Source organism: Ranitomeya imitator, chromosome 3, assembly GCF_032444005.1.
Source record: "Ranitomeya imitator isolate aRanImi1 chromosome 3, aRanImi1.pri, whole genome shotgun sequence".
Taxonomy (NCBI): domain Eukaryota; kingdom Metazoa; phylum Chordata; class Amphibia; order Anura; family Dendrobatidae; genus Ranitomeya; species Ranitomeya imitator.
This window is the reverse complement of record NC_091284.1, coordinates 82,493,501-82,513,592: the sequence shown is the minus strand read 5'-3', so window position 1 is coordinate 82,513,592 and position 20,092 is coordinate 82,493,501. Positions and strand designations below refer to the sequence as shown.

General features: G+C 43.7%; 2 long non-coding RNA genes across 2 annotated transcripts; one reads left to right on the top strand and one right to left on the bottom strand.

The window, feature by feature from the left end:
* Nucleotides 1–9,308: 9,308 nt before the first annotated feature.
* LOC138671926 (uncharacterized) lies at nucleotides 9,309–10,398 on the bottom strand. The gene is made up of 3 exons (XR_011319485.1): nucleotides 10,174–10,398; nucleotides 9,747–9,827; nucleotides 9,309–9,539 (listed from the first exon to the last, which is right to left on the bottom strand). It is a non-coding gene; the product is annotated as an uncharacterized lncRNA (long non-coding RNA).
* A 6,148-nt stretch (nucleotides 10,399–16,546) lies between these two features.
* Nucleotides 16,547–17,636, top strand: LOC138671925 (uncharacterized). Its single transcript, XR_011319484.1, has 3 exons — nucleotides 16,547–16,771; nucleotides 17,118–17,198; nucleotides 17,406–17,636. It is a non-coding gene; the product is annotated as an uncharacterized lncRNA (long non-coding RNA).
* Nucleotides 17,637–20,092: the final 2,456 nt, after the last annotated feature.

Below are 20,092 nucleotides of genomic sequence, written 5' to 3'. Positions count from 1 at the left end.
CAGGAATACAGGCCCCCACAGTTTTCTGAGGAAACGTTCAACTAACAGATATAGGCTTTATAGTTTCAAATTGGTATGATTTGGGGTTTTATTTTTATTTTTTGGATCCAAGGGATAACGTTTTTCCTTACGGAGAATGACATGTTAAGCATGCCAAGATGAGGAGACTTAAAGCCATTGAAGCATTGCGGCTGTAGAGATGAGTGATAGCCTGGTGCTCTGAGAGGTCTGCCAAATTCAGGCAGCGCCCATGAAGGAGACCCAATTTGGAGTCCAAACATTTAGAAAAATTATAGGCAGATACCAGGAAAAGTGGCATCAGTTGACCTATAGTAGAAATTTGATAATGGCACAGTCACAGTCAGCCATGGGCCATGCATGAGGTATCAGGGTCATGAGGTATCAGGTGGCACAGATATCAGCTTGGTAGAGCACTAATGTTAGAAAAATGTACAGTACACACCTTCTCATTTAAAGATTTTTCTGTATTTTCATCACTATGAAAATTGTTCATTCACACTGAAGGCATCACAACTATGAATTAACACATGGGGAATTATATACTTAACAAAAAAGTGTTAAACAACTGAAATTATGTCTTATATTCTAGGTTCTTCAAAGTAGCCACCTTTTGCTTTGATGACTGCTTTGCACACTCTTGGCATTCTCTTGATGAGCTTCAAGAGGTCGTCACCGGGAATGGTTTTCACTTCACAGGTGTGCCCCTGATGGCATTGATATTGAGCTTGAGATACTCCTGCACCAGCCTCTCCACTCGTTCACAACATTTCAGATTTGTACTCTGTTCTGCTGGTGCATGGGCTGGTCTAGAAAATTTGTTAAACCAGTCACAGAAATTGCTTATGCCACTTACACTGCTGCTGCTAATGTTTTGAGGTAACGCCATGACGATCCTGGGGTCGGGAAGTCTAAAAGTGCGATGCACACTGTGTGCCTCACTGCTGTCTTGGGGAAAACCACTCTTCAGATTGTCTGTAACTGTGTTTCGATACAGCATGTATGTGTCCCTTTCCAGGAAGGGAAACATGTGGCTAAATTTACTGTATCTAACAGAGTGGCAATCCAGTAGTCCGCACTATTTCCAACCCTAAGAATATGGGTGTAACGTTGGGTAAAGGATAAGTAAGTGCACAACAACGGTAAGTGGGAGCCCAAACACAGGGAAGAGGGGAGTGGACACCTCTAGGCAGATCTAAAATCACCATCTGCTCTAAACGTCCTTATATAGGTTCTGCACCTATCAACGAGCAGGAACCTAATCCCTGCCTGACCCCAGCAATAGGCCCTACATAGGGAGGTACGGGGTGTGCACTAGTCAGTTTCCACTAAAACTAAAGACAGAGAGGGTTGACGGATGGGGGAAACACTTAGCTTGAGAGGACCACCGAGATGCCATTCCAGCAATACTCCAAGGGTCCTCAGGGAAGACACTAACCGACTGCTAGAACTTCCAAAAAGACTGAGGAAAGTATGGGATAACACCTGCACCATGCTGCAGCAACTGCATGTATTTAAACCTTCAGCACAGGTGTGTGATTAGCAGCAAAAGGTGGAGGTAACTATTAGGTCCTAGAGGGAGAAGGATATAGCTCCATAACAGAGATGCAAAACTCATAGTAACATAGTAACATAGTTAGTAAGGCCGAAAAAAGACATTTGTCCATCCAGTTCAGCCTATATTCCATCATAATAAATCCCCAGATCTACATCCTTCTACAGAACCTAATAATTGTATGATACAATATTGTTCTGCTCCAGGAAGACATCCAGGCCTCTCTTGAACCCCTCGACTGAGTTCGCCATCACCACCTCCTCAGGCAAGCAATTCCAGATTCTCACTGCCCTAACAGTAAAGAATCCTCTTCTATGTTGGTGGAAAAACCTTCTCTCCTCCAGACGCAAAGAATGCCCCCTTGTGCCCGTCACCTTCCTTGGTATAAACAGATCCTCAGCGAGATATTTGTATTGTCCCCTTATATACTTATACATGGTTATTAGATCGCCCCTCAGTCGTCTTTTTTCTAGACTAAATAATCCTAATTTCGCTAATCTATCTGGGTATTGTAGTTCTCCCATCCCCTTTATTAATTTTGTTGCCCTCCTTTGTACTCTCTCTAGTTCCATTATATCCTTCCTGAGCACCGGTGCCCAAAACTGGACACAGTACTCCATGTGCGGTCTAACTAGGGATTTGTACAGAGGCAGTATAATGCTCTCATCATGTGTATCCAGACCTCTTTTAATGCACCCCATGATCCTGTTTGCCTTGGCAGCTGCTGCCTGGCACTGGCTGCTCCAGGTAAGTTTATCACTCAAGAAGGTGCTTGAGCTAAACGCAAAGACCTTCTACAGTCAGATCCAGGATGACTGTCTGTCACACCTGACACACCAGTGACAGTGGGCATCATGTTGAAGATAGGTCAGCAAGAAGGCGCTCATGTGTTGGGCGCTTCCATAAGTTCCAAGTCCATGGTGTGTTCGTGGTGGGGTAACTGTTAGGATTAGGCAATTCAGTACCACAGTGGACATAGAGGTCAGAGCACATACAGTGATCTGACAATAACCCAAAAACATAGAACGAGCTCTGAGACGTGGGAACTCTGTTGACCGCAATCCCTGATCCTCTCCAACAAACACTAGAGGCAGCCGTGGATTGCGCCTAACGCTCCCTATGCAACTCGGCACAGCCTGAGAAACTAGCTAGCCTGAAGATAGAAAATAAGCCTACCTTGCCTCAGAGAAATACCCCAAAGGAAAAGGCAGCCCCCCACATATAATGACTGTGAGTTAAGATGAAAAGACAAACGTAGAGATGAAATAGATTTAGCAAAGTGAGGCCCGACTTTCTGAACAGAGCGAGGATAGGAAAGGTAACTTTGCGGTCAACACAAAACCCTAAAAACCACGCAAAGGGGGCAAAAAGACCCTCCGTACCGAACTAACGGCACGGAGGTACACCCTCTGCGTCCCAGAGCTTCCAGCAAACAAATAGATAAGCTGGACAGAAAAAAAACAAACAAAATAGCAAAGGAAAACTTAGCTATGCAGAGCAGCAGGCCACAGGAACGATCCAGGAGGAAAACAAGTCCAATACTGGAACATTGACAGGAAGCCAGGATCAAAGCACTAGGTGGAGTTAAGTAGAGCAGCACCTAACGACCTCACCACATCACCTGAGGGAGGAAACTCAGAAGCCGCAGTACCACTTCCCTCCACCAACGGAAGCTCACAGAGAGAATCAGCAGAAGTACCACTTGTGACCACAGGAGGGAGCTCTGCCACAGAATTCACAACAGGTAACACTCAAGCTTGCTTCCTCCGCCAACCGTGGACAATAGAGAATCCTCTTCATCTCCTAACTATTGTGCGCCCATCACCTCTTCCTCCTTGCTCTCCTCCATTTGTTCCTCAGCTCCCGCACCTTCACTAACAGTTTGTCTGGTACCATTAGCACCCTTGATCGCTGTAATCCAGCCTCCCATGGCACCTGTCTGTGCAACGATAGGTCAGAACATAGAGATATTGTTTTCCCTTTCGCATCCTTCTCTACTTCCATCTCTTCCTCGGTGACCACCACCTCCTGCAGACTATTCAAAGTGTGCTCCATGTAGATGACCGGAATAGTGATGATGATGATGATGATGGCATCGTCAGCACTAACCATCTTCAAAACTGTGTAGAAGAGTGCAAAGGTCCTTCATCTGTGCTTACTCTGCAAACATGATTTGCACCATATCCGTACTGCGATGGCCCAGGCAATGCAAAAGGACATACTGCACCAGGATTTGTCGCTTCTGCCACAGTTGCTGCAACATGTGCAGAGTTGAATTCCTCTGTGTTGGCACATCGCAAATCATACAGTTAACTGGTAGGTTGAAAGACCTCTATAGCGATGGAAGTCGATCTGTGGAAGTGAGCACACAGCGACTGTGCTTTCTGCAGCAGCGCATCCATGTCAGGATAGTGGAGGATAAATTGCTGTACCACCAGGATGAGGACGTGAGCCATGCAAGGCACATGTGAGACATTGCCCCGGCATAAGGCTACCACTGGGTTCACACCGTTATTGCACACAGCCTTTTCCTGGCTTCAGGTTCAGTGGAGACAGACATTGCTCTAAAATGGCCTGGATAGCTTTCCACAACTCTTGAGCTGTGTGACTGCAATTTCTAAAGTATATTAATTTAAACACTGCCTGATTGCGGTGAGCCCTGGCTGCGCAGTACGAAGGTGGGGGGGATTCTATCTGCACTGTTGGAACACGCGTCTCCTTAAGGGAGAGGTTAAGGGCGCAGGTGGAGGCCCTAGAGGAGATGGAAGAGCCAGAAGCACTGGAGGAAATGTTAGATTCAGAGGTTTCTCCCACAAGCATTGGAGATTCCAAGACTTGTGAAGCAGCCCCTTGCCCGCCTGCCCCCACAGTCACCAAGTGCCCAGTCAGTGAGATGTAATGCCTCTGCCCTTGTTTGCTCATGAAGGGGTCAATGATGAAATGCACCCTGGCAGACATAGATGTTTTCAGGGAATGGGTAATATTGTCTGCAACATGCTGGTGTAGCACAGTTACAGATTTCTTAGAGAAGTAATGGGAATGGGGTAACTGGTACAGGGGGACTTTGACGGCCATCAACCGTTTGTATTCATCAGGCGGAAATGCCGTATTTTCCGTGGACAACAGATTGGAGATGGTGAAATTTGAGTTCTTAGCTTAGGCATGTGTAGGAGAAAACATTCTTTTATGTTACAACTGCGGGACCAAGGCCTGGCTGATGTGCTGAGAGAGGATGGCGTAGGGTGAACTGAACCAACTGCAGGACTGTGAGTGAGGTTATGATGGATTGAGAAAGATGTGCTGTGCTCGGTGAAACAAAAGCAGCAGACATCTCCACTTCCGTAACAGCTGACAGGCTCTCACTCACCCCGACCGTAGGGGTAAACAAGTGGAGGTTCTCCAGCCAGAGACTTATGTGAGAGCACTTGCCAGCATCATGGAAGAGGAAGAGGCAGCAGATGCAGTTAATGCGACAGCCGGTGGTTGGCAAGCCCACTAGTCCACATTTTAGCGCAGTGTAATTCCGAGACAAAGGCATGTTGATCGTGCATGTGTGGCTTCATGCATGTAGTAAAACCAAGAAAAAGAAAAAAAGATCATGTCCATAGAAATGGGAGCACCTCAGACAAAAATAAAAAAATACAAAGTTCTTTATTGATCAGTATGACTCGGTCAGCACATTATTATTGTCCTTTTAGGGCTGTATGGTACTGTGATATCAGTAGTCCGCTGCGTGTGTATACTTTGTACCGCTCCATTTGAGGTTGAGAGTTCTGCTATATATATATTTTTATATTTTCTCATATAGTGCATGTTAATATATCATCTTGTTTGGGATTATTGCATTTGTTTATGCCTATATATCTCTGTCTGTTTGGGAGGGGATTGGGTTGTGGGTTGTCATTTTCCCTATACTAGGATATGACTGCTGTGTTTTTTGGTGTTGTATTTTTAAATGTTTTTAATTCTGTTTTTTTGTGTGTGGTATATAGTCATACTGATCAATAAAGAACTTTGTATTTTTTGATTTTTGTCTGAGGTGCTCCCATTTCTATGGACATGATCTTTTTTTCTTTTTCTTGGTTTCGCTGTAGTTTGCCAAGTCCTTGGTGAGCCCCAGTGTATTATTGCCTAGTCATACGCATTTGGTGGTGCCCTCTACCTGTCTCTATCTCTATCTTCATGCATGTAGTAGTCACATTGTTGCAATTTTTGCCTCTACTGAGTTGTTTTTGGCAAAAATGGCAGATAACATGACTTGGATCATCCTTTGCAGTCTGAAAAATACCCAGGCTAGGCAATCCTTGCCGCACCTGCAAACTGCAGACTTGCGACTAGTGCTGGCCACAGCCACAGTTGTGACTGAGGATGCAGTGCTTGTTGTGGTTGCATCACTCTATGTCTGTGCGGCAAGCCACAAGGCAGGCCCGTACAGACCCCCGGCAGCCCGCACAGAGCCCCGGCAGGCCCGCACAGACCCCCGGCTGCCCGCAGACCCCCAGCAGGCACGCACAGACCCCCGGCAGGCACGCACAGACCCTCAGCAGGCACGCACAGACCCTCGGCAGGCCACACAGACCCCCGGCAGGCCCGCACAGACCCCCCACGGTCACGCACAGACCCCGCACACACACACACGCAGTGTCCGCCCACACTCCATTATAGTGCATCTTTGCACTATGGGAACTTCCGATTCCGGTATCCGATATCGCAAAAGTATCGGAACTCGGTATCGGAATTCCGATACAGCGAATATCGGCCGATACCCGATATTTGCAGTATCGGAATGCTCAACACTAGTGCCTGAACAACAATATTAGCCCTAATGATTTTTATTAGCAAATGGGGCTTCCTGAGTCCTGACCGCAACACAGTATTAGCCCAAATTTGTTTGAGTAGGAAATGTGGACTACTGCTAGCAGAACACTATCAGTACAAACTAGTTAGATGATGGAAGGTCAATTTCACACAGGACAGGTTCCTAAGTAAATGACAAGTTCTCTTGCTACAGCAGCAGGAGCGGCATTAGACTTTGCAATTTTAGATTTGTTTTCATTCTGTTTAGCAGTGAAATATGGAGCAGGAAGTGTCTTAAGGCCCCCATCGACATTACCCTAGAGTCGGTCAAATCTGCTTATATCGGCTGACAGTGTAATGTATATGGGTACAGAAAGATGTTAATAGCCAGAATGATCAGACCTGTACTTCAGTCTCCAATTCTTTAGTTTTCCGGGAAATAGCCACAAGAGTCTGGAGGGGACAGAGGTGTCTGGCAGCAGCTTTCTCATAGAGAACACAGGAGTAGTAGGCTGAGCTGAGTGCATGGGGGAGTTGGGAGAAATAGCTTGGGCATATGTTTACTCTTACAGTACTGCACAAATTTTAGGCAGGGGTGGAAGTAATGTTGGAAAGAAAGAATGCTTTCAGATAATGAAATTCACATAGGTTGCCCCTCAGTAGAATACCCCTGAATTGGGGATATAAGTACCACTAGATACTAGAACATAAATCACATAGTTTTGGTGATAATACTACACAGCAATCCCAAAACAAAAGGTACTTTCTAATAAAATATAGTTTATTATACAGAAATAAAACATACATAGACATCAAATGACAAAAAATATATAAACACAAAATCACAAAAATTCACAAAAAAAGGGTACAAAGGGTACAAAGACCATTAAAAAGAGGGACATATCCATAGGAGAACCACTAATTCTATGATGCTGCGGTGCTGTAAAGAAAAGAGAGGCAAAATACCTCACTAATAGAAAAAGGTCATAGTCTAGTATGGACCATATGTAGTATCATGTGTTTCTGTCTAAGTTTTTAGACCATCCTATATTATACAAGTGACACATATGGTACTCTAAGGGGAGAAGCCCCTATGACTAAAGTGATAAGTGCCGATATCGGCATAACAAGATGTTAGTTACCCGCAGTATACAGTGTAGTCTCTCCTCGGCGTCCCTCTGCCCCAACGCGCGTTTCACTGACGGCTTCTCCTGAATTTTTGTGATTTTGTGTTTATATATTTTTTGTCATTTGATGTCTATGTATGTTTTATTTCTGTATAATAAACTATATTTTATTAGAAAGTACCTTTTGTTTTGGGATTGCTGTGTAGTATTATCACCAAAACTATGTGATTTATGTTTCAGATAATGAAGTATTCATTAGTGATGAGCGAGTATGCTCGTTACTTGAGATTTCCGAGCATGCTCGGGTGATCTCCGAGTATTTTGGGCGTGCTCAGAGATTTAGTTTGTGTCCCTGCAGGCAATCCCCACATGTATTCAGGCTGTCTAGCAGCCGCAAACCATGCAGCTGCGGCGAAACAAACTAACTCTCCAAGCACGCCCAAAATACTCGGAGATCACCTGAGCATGCTCAGAAATCTCGAGTAATGAGCATACTCGCTCATCACAAGTATTCATATATTCTTTTTTAATCAGTGAACAATTTGCAAAGTTAACAAATAAGAGTATAATCTGCACACCACCAATAAGTTATATGAAACAAAAGACAATTTTATTGGTAACAAAGGTAATTTAAAAACAGTTAAAAATACACAGAACAACTCCCCCATGAGGCCTGTCCAAAACAATATCTCATAAATGGTATAGATAACACATGGTGCCTGACACAAGTACACAAAATATAAAGGCACAGCTGGGTTTAATCCATACAAATGTATACACCACCTGTTATTCCATCCCAGTAGGGAAATCCAAGTCCCGGCTACAAGCCTAATAATATAGATAACCCATGGGAGAAAATATAGAAGATAATAAGATATCAGTCCCTGCTGAAGGATGGATAGAGCATGGCCATTGCCCCTAATAAGGCTGTCAAATAAACAAAAAACAAAAAAACCTCAACAGCGTGCGTAGAGAACCCAAAAAGGAACCTATAGTAAGGAGGGTAACTCCGGCAACCAATGCATGGATCAGGACCGCAGGGTGGGAGAACCCAACGCGTATCGCGGTTACAACGACCGCTTCGTCAGGGGTGATAGCTTACCGAATAAAACCTCCGTCTTTATATCCTAAATAGAGCGGCCATCAGTGCGCACCGGTGTATGTGACTACCTCCGAACCGGAAGTAAAGAAACTGGAACCCGCATGGAGGAATGTCAGCGGCGCGATGTACTCGCGCTTGCGCACACGATAGAAGAAACCAAGTGAGGGCAGACGTCTCTGCCCATACTGTTCCAGTGCGCACGCGCCGGAACTATAGCCGGCGGTCCGTATCGGAGCAGAGAGAACAAGAAGGGGAATCGCCTACAGAGGCGTGTGATAATATGAGGTGACAGTGTACTACGGGAAGAAGAGAACAGGAAGGGATATGGCCGACCTAAATCCTAATACTAAAGGAAAAACATATAATTAGCACAATAATCTTATACAATAAGAAATAACAAAAAACACCCAATAACAAAAATAAATATAAAAGGAAATAAACATAAACATGAAAATGAAAATAAATATAACGATAACATAAACAAAAAACACTAACCAATCACCAAACAAAACCCTTATAAACGATAACCATAATACAAAATACACAAATAACCAAGAATATAATATAAAAATACCCATATAACATAGCCTGCCACCCATGGTAGAAATTGCCAACCCTCCATAGACCTAATAGTCCATAAGATATCACTGGTGTCCCCAGAATAGTTCACAATGATAAAGATCCATTGGGAAAAGGGAAAAAAATTCCCGCCGATCAATCCAATTCCACAAAAAAGTACGTCACAAGTCCCGATGTTATCCATTCCAGAAATAAATGCGGTATCCAGTATGTCCAAACATCGAAGTGAAACTTTGGGGGAGACCTTCTCAAGATAGCCATCCAACCAAAAAACCTCGTCAAAGAATCATCCGTCACGTAAGGATCAAACAAGAAGGAGTCCGATATAGAGATCATACAGGGAATGACTATCCCAGGAAGCCTGTAAAAAGGAGATCTTCATTAATGCCCTGAGGTGCTATAGACTTAAGCAGATAAATCCACCGAGACTCCAATTGTAGGAGCCGTTTATGCAAGGAACCACCCCTCCCAGAGCCCCTAACATGTTCCAAGCCAATAATCTTGGTGTTGGCATAGCTACCACCATGGTGAAGCAGGTAATGAGAGGCCACCGTGGTAAGAGTCTTACCCTTTCGGCTGTCCGCGGCCGCCATGTTAATAGTGGAGAAATGACCCTGCATTCTCCTGCGTAATTCCTGCGAAGTCTGACCTACATAAATGCAGGGACATGAGCATATTAGAGCATAAATGACGTGAGTGGTTTTACAGTTGATATACGATTTTATTCTATGTTGCACCTGATCTACCGGGTTGCAAAAAGAATCACGCGTCGGATGCATGTATGGACACATATTGCAATCCCCGCATGGAAATGAGCCTCTCAAAACAATACCCCGATTAAGTCTTCGTGTGGGTCTATTATAATGGCTTTGGGTAAGAATGTCCTTAAAATTAGGCGCCCTCCTAGCCGTTGTTAGTGGCCGCGCACTGACAACCTGAGATGTTTGAGTGTCAGTGGTCAAAATCCTCCAGTGGTTATTCAAAATCCTACTCACCTGAGACCATTGGGTGTGATATCCCGTGATGAATCGCGCATAGCTATCTGGTCTCCTCTTGTTGGTAACAAGTAAAGAATCTTGTGTCTGCTGTTTTGCCCTCTGATAAGCCCGAGAGATGCATTTTTTAGGATAATTCCTTGTTAGAAACCTTTTAGTCAGGTCCTGGGCTGTCGCCTTGAAGTCCGAATCCTGCGTACAGTTCCGTCTCGCCCTAAGAAATTGCCCAGTCGGAATTCCGTCCCTGGTGTGTTTCGGATGAAAACTCCGATATTCCAGCAGGCTATTGACAGCAGTGGGCTTCCGGTATAGACATGTAGATAGCATGCCGTCCTGACTCTTGACTTCCAGGTCCAAAAAATTAACTACAATGGAGGAGAAATGATGAGTCAAGAAAATATTGAAAGTATTATTGTTAAGGAACCCCAGAAACTGAAGACATTCCTCAGGAGAGCCAGACCAAATGAAAAATATATCGTCTATAAAGCGCGACCAATGTCGCACCCTGCTGTTAAAAATATCAGATGTATAGACGATAGTCGACTCCCACCACCCTAAAAAAAGATTAGCGAAGGCCGGGGCACACCTCGCCCCCATGGCCACACCAGATGTCTGCAAAAAATAAGTCCTGTCAAACAGAAAAAAATTGTGTCTCAAAGCAAAATTAAGCAAATCAACAATAAAAGAATCATGCATTCTATCTGAATTAATCTGTTGGTCAAGAAAGAACATGACTGCATGTATGCCGTCATCATGATTGATGTTTGAGTACAACGACTCAACGTCGCAGGTGACCATGAGCTCCCCTGGTTCTAGTGACACCCCTTTGTACATGCTGATAAAATGCGAAGAGTCTCTCGTATATGATGGCAATACCGCCACAAGCGGCTGCAGAAAAAAGTCGACATAGGTACAAGCCCTCTCACACAAGCTGCCAATGCTGGAGACTATCGGACGACCCGGAGGCTTGTTGGTACTCTTGTGGACTTTGGGTAACATGTAGAAAGTTGGCGTAACTGGTTGTTCTACCCAAATAAAGTCCCGCTCCTGAACATTGATGATCCCCAGTTCAAACGTCCTATCAATGAGTCTCCTCAGCTTGGTGGCATAAACCCCCGTGGGATCAGAGGGGAGCCTACGATAAAAGCGTGTATCGTCCAATTGTCTATGGGCTTCTTCCAAATACATATTATGGGGCCATAGAACAATATTGCCCCCTTTATCCGCTTCCCTGATTAGAAACTCTTTGTTATTCTTGAGGTTCAGCATAGCCCTGCGCTCCTGGTCAGTGAGGTTAATACCAACACCCGACCTATCAGGTAACGCCTCAATGTCCTGTTTAACCATCTCAAAATAAATTTTAACAGCTGGAACAGTAGAGAGGGGAGGACATACCAAAGACCTGTTTTTGTGAGGAAATCGTGGCCTACCTGTGGAGGACTCCCCTTCCTGTAGCAAATCCATAAGATCCTGAAACGTTCTCTGTTCCGTTTGATCAATAGTAGACATACTTTGTGGATGATTATGCAACACCTGCAACGTAATTTTTCTACAAAAGAGAAAAAGATCCTTTATTAGCGTGAATTTGTCCGTCAGTTGTGATGGCGAGAAGGTCAACCCCCTCCTCAATATAGAAGCCTCTACAGTGGTTAATTGATGTTCAGACAAATTAATAATTTGTAGAGTATCAGCATCAAGGTTGTCATACTCACGGAAATTGTCCATGGACTGTGTATTTATTTGCGGTTCTTCCTCCGTTGATTCTGGAACACCGGTCTGGAATTCCTGTTCCTGGTGACTCGAGTGAAGAGACTTGTGTCTCCTCCGCCCCCGTCTGACTCTGGTCCTACTTCTGACTCGCTTTCCGCGGAAGATAAAAAATCGCTCGATAAATGTCCATCCATAGTTGGACCGTATCGTGCTGGCTCCTTCAGATTGGATCTAGTACTCGGCCCCCGGCGCTGATTCCCTTGATGTCTCCAATTAAAAGCCACTTTCCGATCAAAGTCTGACTTGTCTCTTAGAAATTTTGATCTCTTTTTATCCCTGATCTCTTTATCATATTTGTCCAGAGCCTCCTTTAATTTCACCTTAAAAGGCTGGATCTGTGTTATCTCATCAAATTTATTGAGACCATTCTCCAAACTCTTAATTTCAGTTTTAACATGGCACAGGAGTTCTCTATCGTGTGAGATTAATAGATTGATCAAAATCTGTGAACACCGTAACAAGCCGTCCTCCCATGTAGCACGGAAGGCTACTGAGGGCTCCCATGCCGGAAAGATGGGAATTCTCAAACCTCTCGGTACCAAGTTCAATTTAAGGTATTCCTCAAGGCAACGAATATTCCACAATAATTTAATACCTTGTTTTTGCGCCGCCATAAGCTCTGTGGTTAGCCGTGAAAAATCCGACTCCGGACACCCCTGAATAGTATCTGTAAACGCCGCTGAAGCAGAAACTCTCCATGCGGCCTCCCTAGCATCCCAGTCCATCCTGGGACACAACAAATGCGCACCAAAAGGCCCCTATATATCTTAATTATAGATCTAAAAATAATTTAGGTCCTAATAAACCGTGTGCCGCCAAGCCCAGAAAGGCAACAACAAGGATGCCTAGACAGAACAATTATACACAGAAAAAATGCTGGCGCACTACAAATACTACCTATGCACTAATATCAAACGGGGGTGCAGTAAAGTGGCCAAAAGCAATCTAACCAAAAGGAAAAGAAGCCACAATATAATCTGCACACCACCAATAAGTTATATGAAACAAAAGACAATTTTATTGGTAACAAAGGTAATTTAAAAACAGTTAAAAATACACAGAACAACTCCCCCATGAGGCCTGTCCAAAACAATATCTCATAAATGGTATAGATAACACATGGTGCCTGACACAAGTACACAAAATATAAAGGCACAGCTGGGTTTAATCCATACAAATGTATACACCACCTGTTATTCCATCCCAGTAGGGAAATCCAAGTCCCGGCTACAAGCCTAATAATATAGATAACCCATGGGAGAAAATATAGAAGATAATAAGATATCAGTCCCTACTGAAGGATGGATAGAGCATGGCCATTGCCCCTAATAAGGCTGTCAAATAAACAAAAAACAAAAAAACCTCAACAGCGTGCGTAGAGAACCCAAAAAGGAACCTATAGTAAGGAGGGTAACTCCGGCAACCAATGCATGGATCAGGACCGCAGGGTGGGAGAACCCAACGCGTATCGCGGTTACAACGACCGCTTCGTCAGGGGTGATCACAAATGTATACATTTGTATACATTTGTATACAAATGTATACACCACCTGTTGTTCACCCCTGACGAAGCGGTCGTTGTAACCGCGATACGCGTTGGGTTCTCCCACCCTGCGGTCCTGATCCATGCATTGGTTGCCGGAGTTACCCTCCTTACTATAGGTTCCTTTTTGGGTTCTCTACGCACGCTGTTGAGGTTTTTTTGTTTTTTGTTTATTTGACAGCCTTATTAGGGGCAATGGCCATGCTCTATCCATCCTTCAGTAGGGACTGATATCTTATTATCTTCTATATTTTCTCCCATGGGTTATCTATATTATTAGGCTTGTAGCCGGGACTTGGATTTCCCTACTGGGATGGAATAACAGGTGGTGTATACATTTGTATGGATTAAACCCAGCTGTGCCTTTATATTTTGTGTACTTGTGTCAGGCACCATGTGTTATCTATACCATTTATGAGATATTGTTTTGGACAGGCCTCATGGGGGAGTTGTTCTGTGTATTTTTAACTGTTTTTAAATTACCTTTGTTACCAATAAAATTGTCTTTTGTTTCATATAACTTATTGGTGGTGTGCAGATTATATTGTGGCTTCTTTTCCTTTTGGTTAGATTGCTTTTGGCCACTTTACTGCACCCCCGTTTGATATTAGTGCATAGGTAGTATTTGTAGTGCGCCAGCATTTTTTCTGTGTATAATTGTTCTGTCTAGGCATCCTTGTTGTTGCCTTTCTGGGCTTGGCGGCACACGGTTTATTAGGACCTAAATTATTTTTAGATCTATAATTAAGATATATAGGGGCCTTTTGGTGCGCATTTGTTGTGTCCCAGGATGGACTGGGATGCTAGGGAGGCCGCATGGAGAGTTTCTGCTTCAGCGGCGTTTACAGATACTATTCAGGGGTGTCCGGAGTCGGATTTTTCACGGCTAACCACAGAGCTTATGGCGGCGCAAAAACAAGGTATTAAATTATTGTGGAATATTCGTTGCCTTGAGGAATACCTTAAATTGAACTTGGTACCGAGAGGTTTGAGAATTCCCATCTTTCCGGCATGGGAGCCCTCAGTAGCCTTCCGTGCTACATGGGAGGACGGCTTGTTACGGTGTTCACAGATTTTGATCAATCTATTAATCTCACACGATAGAGAACTCCTGTGCCATGTTAAAACTGAAATTAAGAGTTTGGAGAATGGTCTCAATAAATTTGATGAGATAACACAGATCCAGCCTTTTAAGGTGAAATTAAAGGAGGCTCTGGACAAATATGATAAAGAGATCAGGGATAAAAAGAGATCAAAATTTCTAAGAGACAAGTCAGACTTTGATCGGAAAGTGGCTTTTAATTGGAGACATCAAGGGAATCAGCGCCGGGGGCCGAGTACTAGATCCAATCTGAAGGAGCCAGCACGATACGGTCCAACTATGGATGGACATTTATCGAGCGATTTTTTATCTTCCGCGGAAAGCGAGTCAGAAGTAGGACCAGAGTCAGACGGGGGCGGAGGAGACACAAGTCTCTTCACTCGAGTCACCAGGAACAGGAATTCCAGACCGGTGTTCCAGAATCAACGGAGGAAGAACCGCAAATAAATACACAGTCCATGGACAATTTCCGTGAGTATGACAACCTTGATGCTGATACTCTACAAATTATTAATTTGTCTGAACATCAATTAACCACTGTAGAGGCTTCTATATTGAGGAGGGGGTTGACCTTCTCGCCATCACAACTGACGGACAAATTCACGCTAATAAAGGATCTTTTTCTCTTTTGTAGAAAAATTACGTTGCAGGTGTTGCATAATCATCCACAAAGTATGTCTACTATTGATCAAACGGAACAGAGAACGTTTCAGGATCTTATGGATTTGCTACAGGAAGGGGAGTCCTCCACAGGTAGGCCACGATTTCCTCACAAAAACAGGTCTTTGGTATGTCCTCCCCTCTCTACTGTTCCAGCTGTTAAAATTTATTTTGAGATGGTTAAACAGGACATTGAGGCGTTACCTGATAGGTCGGGTGTTGGTATTAACCTCACTGACCAGGAGCGCAGGGCTATGCTGAACCTCAAGAATAACAAAGAGTTTCTAATCAGGGAAGCGGATAAAGGGGGCAATATTGTTCTATGGCCCCATAATATGTATTTGGAAGAAGCCCATAGACAATTGGACGATACACGCTTTTATCGTAGGCTCCCCTCTGATCCCACGGGGGTTTATGCCACCAAGCTGAGGAGACTCATTGATAGGACGTTTGAACTGGGGATCATCAATGTTCAGGAGCGGGACTTTATTTGGGTAGAACAACCAGTTACGCCAACTTTCTACATGTTACCCAAAGTCCACAAGAGTACCAACAAGCCTCCGGGTCGTCCGATAGTCTCCAGCATTGGCAGCTTGTGTGAGAGGGCTTGTACCTATGTCGACTTTTTTCTGCAGCCGCTTGTGGCGGTATTGCCATCATATACGAGAGACTCTTCGCATTTTATCAGCATGTACAAAGGGGTGTCACTAGAACCAGGGGAGCTCATGGTCACCTGCGACGTTGAGTCGTTGTACTCAAACATCAATCATGATGACGGCATACATGCAGTCATGTTCTTTCTTGACCAACAGATTAATTCAGATAGAATGCATGATTCTTTTATTGTTGATTTGCTTAATTTTGCTTTGAGACACAATTTTTTTCTGTTTGACAGGACTTATTTTTTGCAGACATCTGGTGTGGCCATGGGGGCGAGGTGTGCCCCGGCCTTCGCTAATCTTTTTTTAGGGTGGTGGGAGTCGACTATCGTCTATACATCTGATATTTTTAACAGCAGGGTGCGACATTGGTCGCGCTTTATAGACGATATATTTTTCATTTGGTCTGGCTCTCCTGAGGAATGTCTTCAGTTTCTGGGGTTCCTTAACAATAATACTTTCAATATTTTCTTGACTCATCATTTCTCCTCCATTGTAGTTAATTTTTTGGACCTGGAAGTCAAGAGTCAGGACGGCATGCTATCTACATGTCTATACCGGAAGCCCACTGCTGTCAATAGCCTGCTGGAATATCGGAGTTTTCATCCGAAACACACCAGGGACGGAATTCCGACTGGGCAATTTCTTAGGGCGAGACGGAACTGTACGCAGGATTCGGACTTCAAGGCGACAGCCCAGGACCTGACTAAAAGGTTTCTAACAAGGAATTATCCTAAAAAATGCATCTCTCGGGCTTATCAGAGGGCAAAACAGCAGACACAAGATTCTTTACTTGTTACCAACAAGAGGAGACCAGATAGCTATGCGCGATTCATCACGGGATATCACACCCAATGGTCTCAGGTGAGTAGGATTTTGAATAACCACTGGAGGATTTTGACCACTGACACTCAAACATCTCAGGTTGTCAGTGCGCGGCCACTAACAACGGCTAGGAGGGCGCCTAATTTTAAGGACATTCTTACCCAAAGCCATTATAATAGACCCACACGAAGACTTAATCGGGGTATTGTTTTGAGAGGCTCATTTCCATGCGGGGATTGCAATATGTGTCCATACATGCATCCGACGCGTGATTCTTTTTGCAACCCGGTAGATCAGGTGCAACATAGAATAAAATCGTATATCAACTGTAAAACCACTCACGTCATTTATGCTCTAATATGCTCATGTCCCTGCATTTATGTAGGTCAGACTTCGCAGGAATTACGCAGGAGAATGCAGGGTCATTTCTCCACTATTAACATGGCGGCCGCGGACAGCCGAAAGGGTAAGACTCTTACCACGGTGGCCTCTCATTACCTGCTTCACCATGGTGGTAGCTATGCCAACACCAAGATTATTGGCTTGGAACATGTTAGGGGCTCTGGGAGGGGTGGTTCCTTGCATAAACGGCTCCTACAATTGGAGTCTCGGTGGATTTATCTGCTTAAGTCTATAGCACCTCAGGGCATTAATGAAGATCTCCTTTTTACAGGCTTCCTGGGATAGTCATTCCCTGTATGATCTCTATATCGGACTCCTTCTTGTTTGATCCTTACGTGACGGATGATTCTTTGACGAGGTTTTTTGGTTGGATGGCTATCTTGAGAAGGTCTCCCCCAAAGTTTCACTTCGATGTTTGGACATACTGGATACCGCATTTATTTCTGGAATGGATAACATCGGGACTTGTGACGTACTTTTTTGTGGAATTGGATTGATCGGCGGGAATTTTTTTCCCTTTTCCCAATGGATCTTTATCATTGTGAACTATTCTGGGGACACCAGTGATATCTTATGGACTATTAGGTCTATGGAGGGTTGGCAATTTCTACCATGGGTGGCAGGCTATGTTATATGGGTATTTTTATATTATATTCTTGGTTATTTGTGTATTTTGTATTATGGTTATCGTTTATAAGGGTTTTGTTTGGTGATTGGTTAGTGTTTTTTGTTTATGTTATCGTTATATTTATTTTCATTTTCATGTTTATGTTTATTTCCTTTTATATTTATTTTTGTTATTGGGTGTTTTTTGTTATTTCTTATTGTATAAGATTATTGTGCTAATTATATGTTTTTCCTTTAGTATTAGGATTTAGGTCGGCCATATCCCTTCCTGTTCTCTTCTTCCCGTAGTACACTGTCACCTCATATTATCACACGCCTCTGTAGGCGATTCCCCTTCTTGTTCTCTCTGCTCCGATACGGACCGCCGGCTATAGTTCCGGCGCGTGCGCACTGGAACAGTATGGGCAGAGACGTCTGCCCTCACTTGGTTTCTTCTATCGTGTGCGCAAGCGCGAGTACATCGCGCCGCTGACATTCCTCCATGCGGGTTCCAGTTTCTTTACTTCCGGTTCGGAGGTAGTCACATACACCGGTGCGCACTGATGGCCGCTCTATTTAGGATATAAAGACGGAGGTTTTATTCGGTAAGCTATCACCCCTGACGAAGCGGTCGTTGTAACCGCGATACGCGTTGGGTTCTCCCACCCTGCGGTCCTGATCCATGCATTGGTTGCCGGAGTTACCCTCCTTACTATAGATTCCTTTTTGGGTTCTCTACGCACGCTGTTGAGGTTTTTTTGTTTTTTGTTTATTTGACAGCCTTATTAGGGGCAATGGCCATGCTCTATCCATCCTTCAGTAGGGACTGATATCTTATTATCTTCTATATTTTCTCCCATGGGTTATCTATATTATTAGGCTTGTAGCCGGGACTTGGATTTCCCTACTGGGATGGAATAACAGGTGGTGTATACATTTGTATGGATTAAACCCAGCTGTGCCTTTATATTTTGTGTACTTGTGTCAGGCACCATGTGTTATCTATACCATTTATGAGATATTGTTTTGGACAGGCCTCATGGGGGAGTTGTTCTGTGTATTTTTAACTGTTTTTAAATTACCTTTGTTACCAATAAAATTGTCTTTTGTTTCATATAACTTATTGGTGGTGTGCAGATTATATTGTGGCTTCTTTTCCTTTTGGTTAGATTGCTTTTGGCCACTTTACTGCACCCCCGTTTGATATTAGTGCATAGGTAGTATTTGTAGTGCGCCAGCATTTTTTCTGTGTTAACAAATAAGAGAGAACACTAAATAAAATCAATATTTAGTGTAACAGTGCTTTGTGTTCAAAACCATATCCGTTCTTCTAGGTAGACTTGTATCTGCACAGTTTTTGAAGGAACTTGGCAGGGACGTTGTTTTAAACATCTTGGAACAGAAACCATCGATCTTCTGTGGAAGTCACTTGTTGAAATCTTTCTGTCTCTACATGTAATCCCTGATAGACTGGATGACATTGAGATCAGGGCTCTGTGGGGCCATATAATTACTTCTGGGACGCCTTGTTCTTCTTTACACTGAACATAGTTCTTAATGACATTGGCTGTATGTTTGGGGTCGTTGTACGGCTGCAGAATACATTTGGAGCCAATAAGATGCCTCCTTGATGGTAATACATGATGGATGAGGATTTGCCTGTATTTCTCAGCCATGAGGATACCATTAATCTTGAACAAATTCCCAACACCATTTGATGAAATGCAGCAGCCCCAATATGGAAGAAACCTCCACCACTATGCTTCACTCTTCACTGCAGACTCTCATTATTGTACTGCTCTCCAGAACAAACTGCCTTGAGGTACAGCCAAAAGACTCACATTTTGACTACTCAGTCCAAAACACCTCTTGTTAATTTTGTTCTTATGTTTTCACATATAGTTGAGTCACTTGGCCTTGTCTGGCCATGTAGAAGATATGGCTTTTCAGTGACAATCCTTCCATGGAGACCACAGTTCTGAGCTGATTGCACTGCTGGACATCTTCTGATTTTGGTGTGTCTTTCATAGCTGCACTAAATTTCTTTGACTGACCACTGCATCTAAGGGCCACAATACTGCCCATTTCTTTGTGTTTCATTGAAAGAGTTTGAACAGCCCATCTTGAAACCCCAGTCTGCTTTCCAATCTTTTAATAGAAAGCATAGGAACTATGAGTAGCACCACTCCGTGTTCTTGATTTACCCATGTGCAAGGGGCTCTATTGTTGTTGAGCCTGTTGATAAACAATGTCCACGTACCATTGACAGAACATTACCACTTGTCCAGGTATGTTTGGTATCATACAAACTTACAAATAAAATTAGATAAAATACTTTTTTTCTAAATGTTT